Consider the following 7500-nt stretch of genomic DNA (forward strand, 5'->3'; position numbering starts at 1 on the left):
GCAGTCCTACTCCGCAGTCCTAATCTGCAGTCCTACTCTACAGTCCTACTCCACAGTCCTACTCCACAGTCCTACTCTACATCCTACTCCACAGTCCTACTCCACAGTCCTACTCTACAGTCATACTCTACAGTCCTACTCCAAAGTCTACAGTCATACTCCACAGTCATACTCCACAGTCCTACTCCACAGTCCTACTCTACAGTCCTACTCTACAGCTCTGCTCTACAGCCCTACTCCACAGTCCTACTCCACAGTCCTACTCCACAGTCCTACTCTACAGCCCTACTCTGCAGTCCTACTCCGCAGTCCTACTCTGCAGTCCTACTCTACAGTCCTACTCCACAGTCCTACTCCACAGTCCTACTCTACATCCTACTCCACAGTCCTACTCCACAGTCCTACTCTACAGTCCTACTCTGCAGTTCTACTCTACAGTCCTACTCCACAGTCTACAGTCCTACTCCACAGTCCTACTCTACAGTCCTACTCCACAGTCTACAGTCCTACTCCACAGTACTACTCCACAGTCCTACTCTACAGTCCTACTCCACAGTCTACAGTCCTACTCCACAGTCCCTCCACATATCACACCAGGACCCAGCTGAACCAGGCAGGATCCAAAAACCAACCCCAGCAACACTACGCTAAGCAGATCAGAGGAAATCAACTCTGTAAGCTACTTACTACACCAGCAGCTCAATAATTCCACCCAGAAGTGACACTGACACATTGGCTACGTCTGAAATGTCATCATATTCCCTATACAGTGCAGTACTTATGGGCCCATTAAACCTTATGTGCTCTATCTCCGTGCCGACTAGGTGAAAAACATGTCGATGTGCCCTTGAGCTCTAATTGCTCCTGTAAGTCGCTCTGGATAAGACTCTGAATAAGAGTATCTGCTAAATTACTAAAATGTTAAATAAAATAAAAAAACATTATAAACGTTATAAAAGTTAGTACATTATAGTAGTAGCACATTATATTAGGGAATAGGGTGCCATTTTGGACCCATCCATTTTCTCTGTCTCTCGGGAGTCAGGCTCCATCCTAATAACTACACCTTCCTGGCAGCCTATCAGGAACAAGGAATAACATGTCTGCACCACTTTGTCAAGGGGATTAACGAAGACAGGCATTTGCTTAGTCCATCTTGTGGTAAAGCCTCTTCTAAATATTTCAGTTTTCAGGTAAGACCAAAGTGGTGTGTTGAAGTAACAATGTTTATTGCAACAACGGGGGAAGGCAAACCACAAGCAGGGGTCGGTAAATCCAGAGCAGTGGGGCCAAGGTACAGGACGGCAGGCAGGCCCAAGGTCAGGTCAGGCAGAGGTCGGTAATCCAGAGCAGTGGGGCCAAGGTACAGGACGGCAGGCAGGCCCAAGGTCAGGTCAGGCAGAGGTCGGTAATCCAGAGCAGTGGGGCCAAGGTACAGGACGGCAGGCAGGCCCAAGGTCAGGTCAGGCAGAGGTCGGTAATCCAGAGCAGTGGGGCCAAGGTACAGGACGGCAGGCAGGCCCAAGGTCAGGTCAGGCAGAGGTCGGTAATCCAGAGCAGTGGGGCCAAGGTACAGGACGGCAGGCAGGCCCAAGGTCAGGTCAGGCAGAGGTCGGTAATCCAGAGCAGTGGGGCCAAGGTACAGGACGGCAGGCAGGCCCAAGGTCAGGTCAGGCAGAGGTCGGTAATCCAGAGCAGTGGGGCCAAGGTACAGGACGGCAGGCAGGCCCAAGGTCAGGTCAGGCAGAGGTCGGTAATCCAGAGCAGTGGGGCCAAGGTACAGGACGGCAGGCAGGCCCAAGGTCAGGTCAGGCAGAGGTCGGTAATCCAGAGCAGTGGGGCCAAGGTACAGGACGGCAGGCAGGCCCAAGGTCAGGTCAGGCAGAGGTCGGTAATCCAGAGCAGTGGGGCCAAGGTACAGGACGGCAGGCAGGCCCAAGGTCAGGTCAGGCAGAGGTAACAGCAGTGTTACAGTAGAGTAGAGGATGAACTCCTGCCCACCCAGAAGAACTGTTCCTTTCCACCAGCTCAGCAACACTCACACACTCTGCTCTCCTTCAAGTCCTTGTGTTGACTGGTCAAAAGGTACAGACACTGTATCTAATGTGACTTAATGCTAAATCAACAGCGTTGGCTGTCAGCTTCTCTGAGCCGCGTTATTCCTTTTGATGTTAACATGGATGGCCGTGACTGTTAGGAGACATCAAATATATTCAAGTCAAAACAGAGACGGAAAAAAACCTCTAAGATTGTTACTCATGACTTAGTCATAGTGATGTGTGTATGTTGGACATGAGCAGACAGACACCACTTATACACACAGCAGCAGCAGCAGCAGCAGCAGCAGCAGCAGTATTACTGTAGTAGTACCACTAGTAGCAGTAGCAGGAGGAGCAGGAGCAGTACAGCAGTAATAGCAGTTGTTGTAGTAGTAGTACTACTAGTAGTAGCAGTAGTAGTAGTAATAGTAAACAGCATTATTAGTAGCAACAGTAGTAGTAGTAATTGTAGTAGCAACCAGCGGTAGTAGTATTAGTAGCAGTAGTACCAGAAGTAGCAGCAGTAACAGTAGAAGTAGTAGTATCAGCAGTAGTACTACCGGCAGTAATAATAGCGGTAGTAGCAGCAGACAGTAGTAGGTAGTATTAGTATTAGTAATAGTAGTAGTAGTAATAGTATTAGTAGTAGTAGTATTAGTAGCAGCAGTAGAAGTAGTAGTAGTAGCAGTAATAGTTGTAGTAGTAGTACCAGTAGTAGTAATAGTAGTAGCAGCACTAATAATAGTAGTAGCTGTAGCAGAAGTAGTATTAGTAATAGACAGCAGTAGCAGTACACATCAGCAGCAGTAGTAGTAGTAGTAGCATATAGTAGTAGTAGTAGACACAGCAGTAGTAAACATCAGTAGTAGCAGCATTGCGCAGCAGCAGTAGTGGCAGTAGTAGCACAGCTTAAAGTGGCACCAGCAGTTGCAGCAAAACCAGCAGCACCAGCAGCGCAACAGCAGCGGCAGCAGCAGCAGCAGCAGCAGCAGACAGTGAGCAGCAGTACCAGCAGTGGCAGCAGCAGCCAGCAGCAGCAGCAGCACGCGCAGCAGCAGCAGCAGCAGCAGCAAGGCAGCAGCAGCTGCAGCAGCAGCAGCAGCAGGCCGCTGCTGGGCAGCAGCAGCAGGCAGCAGCAGCAGCAGCAGCAGCGGCAGCAGTTGCCAGCAGCAGCAGCAACCGCTGGCAGCAGCAGCAGGTTGGCAGCAGCAGCAGCACGATGCGCAGCAGCAGCACGTTGCCAGCCAGCAGCAACAGCAGCAGCAGCAGCAGCACATGCAGCAGCAGCAGCAGCAGCAGCAGGCAGTTGGCAGCAGCAGTGAAAGGACAGCAGCAGCAGTAGCCGCAGCAGTAGTGCAGAAACAGCATGAAGAGAAAGCAGCACCACCAGCAGCAGCAGCAGCAGCACCAGCAGCAGCAGCAGCAGCAGCAGCAGCAGCACCAGCAGAAGCAGCAGCAGCAGCAAAAACACAGGTAAAAGCAGCAGCAGCAGCAGCAGCAGCGAGCAGCAGCACCACCACCAGCAGCAGCAGCAAGCTGGCAGAACCAGCAGCAGCAGCAGCAGAACAACAAGCAGCAGCAGCAGCAGCACCAGCAGCAGCAGCAGCAACGGCAGCAGCAGCAGCAGCAGTAGCATCTGCAGCAGTAGCAGAAAAGTCAGTAGCAGTTGCAGCAATGGCAGCAGCAGCAGCATTAGTAGCAGTAGTAGCAGCAGTAGTAGCAGCAGTTGCGCAGCACCACCACCAGCAGCAGCAGCAGCAGCAGCAGTTAAACCGCAGCAGCAGAAGCAGCAGAAGCCGATGGCAGTAGCCAGAGAAGCAGAAGAACTAGCAGCAGCAGCAGCATCAGCAATGTAGCAGCAGCAGCAGCAGCACCACCACCACCACCACATAGCAGCAGCTGTTAGCAGTAGCAGCAGTTAAATGGCAGTAGATGCAGCAGCAGCAACAGCAGCAGCAGCGGCAGCAGTAGCATTAGCAGCAGCAGCAGCAGCAAGCACCACCGCAGCAGCAGCCGCAGCAGCAGCAGCAGCAGCAGCAGTAGCAAGTGACGATAACTGGCAATAGCAGTCGCATCGCTGTTGCCGTGGTAGCACCACCAGCAGCAGCGATAGCAGCAGCAGCTCGCAGCAGCCAGTCAGTAGCTGCTGCTGCTAGCAGTGCAGCAGCAACCAGCAACAGTCGCAGCCGCAGCAGCTATCAGCAGCAAACAGCAGCAGGAGCAGCAGAGCAGCAGCAGCAGTCTACATTAGCAGCAGCAGCTCAGTTGTTGGCAGCAGCTAACCAGTCATCGCAGCATTACAGCAATCAGTAGTGTTGCAGCAGCAGCAGTTAGCAGTTAGCAGTGCCAGACAATGTACAAGCAGCAGCATAGTTAGTAGTCGTACGCAGCGTAGCGGCAGCAGCAGCAGCGTTAGCAGCAGCAGCAACAGAGCGCTGCCAAACAGCAGCTGTGATCGCGCTGCAGCAGCAGTAGCAGCAACAGACGCGCAGCAGCAGCTAACAGCAGCAGCAGCGCAGCTGGCAGTCCAGCAGCAGCAGCAGCAGCAGCTGCTAGCAGCAGCTGCTAGGCAGCACCACCAGCAGCAGCAGCAGCTGCTGCATAGCAGCAGGCAGCAGCAACCGCTAGCAGTAGCAGCAGCAGCTAAGCAGCAGCGATGAGCAGCTGCAGCAGCACCAGCAGTTAGGCAGCAGCAGCAGCAGCGATGGCAGCAGTAGCAGACTTTGCTGCTGCAGCAATGGCAGCAGCAGCAGTAGCCAGAAGCAGCAATAGTCAGCAGTAGCAGCTATTGCAGCATTAGTAACGTAGTAGTAGAAGAGTAGTAGCACCACCACCAATAGTTGTTAGCAGTAGCAGCACCAGCAGCGGCAGCAGCAGCAGCAGCAGCAAACGGCAGCAGATGCAGCAGCAGCAACAGCAGCGTTGGCAGCAGTAGCAGCATTAGCAGTAGCAGCAGCAATGTTGCAGCGTCAGCCGCAGCAGTAGCAGCAGTGCTGTTAATCAGCAGCTTCATGCGAGCAATGGCAATAGCAGCAGCAGCAGTTGTTGCCAAACAGCACCACCAGCAGCGCAGCAGCAGCCGCAGTGGCAGCTTAGCCAGCAGCGGTTGCGGCAGCACCAGCACCGTGGCAGCTCAGCAGCAGCCATCAGTACAAACAGCAGTGGCAGCAGCAGCAGCAGCATGTTCTCACACAGCTGTTGCAGCAGTAGCAATGTGCGGCATGAGCAACGGCAATAGCAGCAATGCGTTGTTGCCAAGCAGTGGCACCACTAGCAGCAGTGATAGCAGCAGCAGCCGCAGCAGCTTGCAGCAGCAGCGGCAGCACCAGCACCGTGCAGCAGCGGCAGCAGCACAGAGAAGCAAAAACAGCAGCAGCAGCAGGAGCAGCAGCAGCAGCAGCAGCAACGCCAGCAGCAGCAGTAGCAACGGCAGCAGCACCCAGCAGTAGCAGCAGCACGGCATCAGCGGCAGCATTGCAGCAGCACCACCATAGCAGCGGCAGCAGCAGCGGTGGCAGTGCGGCAGCAGCAGCAGCAGCAGCGGCAGCAGGCAGCAGCGGCAGCGGCAGGCAGCAGCAGCAGCAGCGGCGGCAGCAGCAGCAGCAGCAGCAGCACCAGCACCGTGGCAGCCGCAGCAGCAGTGGCAGCAGACAGCAGTGGCGGCAGCAGCAGTGGCAGGCAGCAGCAGCGGCAGTGGCAGCAGCAGCAGCGGCAGCAGCAGCAGCAGCAGCACCAGCACCCCGCAGCAGCAGCCATCAGCAGCCACCAGCAGCAGTGGCAGCAGCAGCAGCGGCAGCAGCAGTGGCAGTGGGCAGCAGCAGCAGCAGCAGTGGCAGCAGCAGCAGCAGCAGCAGCAGGCAGCAGCAGCAGCAGCAGCAGCAGCAGCAGCAGCAGCGGCAGCAGCAGCAGCAGCAGCGGCAGTGGCATGAGCAGCATGGCAGTAGCAGTGGCAGCAGTGGCCAGTGGCAGTCACAGCAGCAGTAGCGATAGCAGCAGCAGCTTAGTTGTAGCAGCTACGCAGCAGGTAGCAGCAGCAGTGTCAGCAGCAGCAGCGGCAGCAGCAGCAGCAGCAGTGGCAGCAGCAGCAGTGGCAGCGGCTGCAGCAGCAGCAGCAGTCACCAGCAGCAGCAGCAGTGGCTGCAGTGGCACCAGAAAGTGCGCAGCAGCAGCAGCAGCAGCGGCAGCACAGCAGCACCAGCAGCAGCAGCAGCAGCAGCAGCTGCTGCAGCGGCAGCGGCAGCGCAGCAGCAGCAGCAGCAGCAGTGGCAGCATAGCAGCAGCAGCAGCAGCAGCAGCAGCAGCAGCAGTTGCTGCAGGTGTAGTAGCAGCAGCAGTAGCAGCAGCGGCAGTAGTATTAGCAGTAACGGTAGTAGCAGCAGTAGTAGCAGCAGCAGTATTAGTACGGCGCAGTGCAGTAGTATAGTAGTAGCAGGCGGTAGTAGCAGTAGTAGTAGCAGTAGTAGTGGCATTAGTAATAGTAGTTAGCAGCAATAGCAGTAGTAGTAGTAGTAGTAGTAGTAGTGTAATGGATTTCTTCTTCTTTTTGAAGAGGAGAGACGAGAAGGATCGAGGACCAATATGTATGCAGTGTCCATGGTATTTACTTAAACACAAACTGAACACTCCATACAAAAACAATAAACGTAACGTGAATAACCGAAACCAAAACAGTACCATGTGGGTAAAACACAGACGAAGTGGAAATAATCACCCACAAACAAACAGTGAAACCCAGGCTACCCAAGTATGATTCTCAATCAGATTCAACTAATGACACCTGCCTCTGATTGAGAACCAGGCCGAACACAGAAAAACAACCTAGACACACAAAACATAGAATGCCCACCTAACTCACGTCCTGATCAACTAAAACAAACAATTAACACAATAACTCGGTCAGAACGTGGCACAAGTAGTGGTAGTAGTGGTAGTAGAAGCAGTGGTAGTGGTAGTGCGTAGTGGTGTAGTAGTAGTAGGTAGTAGTAGTAGCAGTAGTAGCAGCAGGAGTACTCTGGTAATAGTAGTGGTTGTAGTAGAAGTAGTAGTACTAGTAGTAGTGTGATAGTAGTAGCAGCTGCAAAAGTAGTTGTAGTAGTAGCAGCAGCAGTAGCAGCAGTAGTACTAGTACTAGTGGCAGTTTTTAGGCAGCAATAGCAGTAGTAGGAGAGCAGCATTAGTAGTGGCTGTAGCAATCATATTAGCAGTTGTAGTAGCAGCAGCAGAAGCGTTAACCAGCTGTAGTAGTAGCAGCAGTAGCAGCACCAGCTTGCACCAGTAGCCAGTAGCATTTAGCCAGCACCAGCAGCAGTGGCCTGGCTGCCAGCAGTAGCAGCCACCAGGCGTAGTACAGCCAGCAGTTGCTGCTGTTGCTACCAGCAGCAGCAGACCGCAGCAGCAGCAGGCAGCAGCAGCAGCAGCAACAGCAGCAGTGGCGGCGGCGGCAGCAGCAGCAGCAGCAGCA

At 54.1% G+C, this 7500-nt stretch overlaps 3 pseudogenes; all 3 read left to right on the forward strand.

Moving 5' to 3' along the window:
• LOC135574641 (uncharacterized protein DDB_G0271670-like) overlaps nt 1-3895 on the forward strand; it is a 6744-nt pseudogene extending 2849 nt beyond the window's left edge.
• Nucleotides 3896-5059: 1164 nt separating this feature from the next.
• LOC135574642 (ras-interacting protein RIP3-like) lies at nt 5060-6273 on the forward strand (annotated as a pseudogene).
• A 344-nt stretch (nt 6274-6617) lies between these two features.
• The window catches only part of LOC135574643 (mediator of RNA polymerase II transcription subunit 12-like), a 6641-nt pseudogene continuing 5758 nt past the window's right edge, over nt 6618-7500 (forward strand).

The sequence above is a fragment of the Oncorhynchus nerka genome, linkage group LG13, assembly GCF_034236695.1.
Source record: "Oncorhynchus nerka isolate Pitt River linkage group LG13, Oner_Uvic_2.0, whole genome shotgun sequence".
Lineage (NCBI taxonomy): Eukaryota > Metazoa > Chordata > Actinopteri > Salmoniformes > Salmonidae > Oncorhynchus > Oncorhynchus nerka.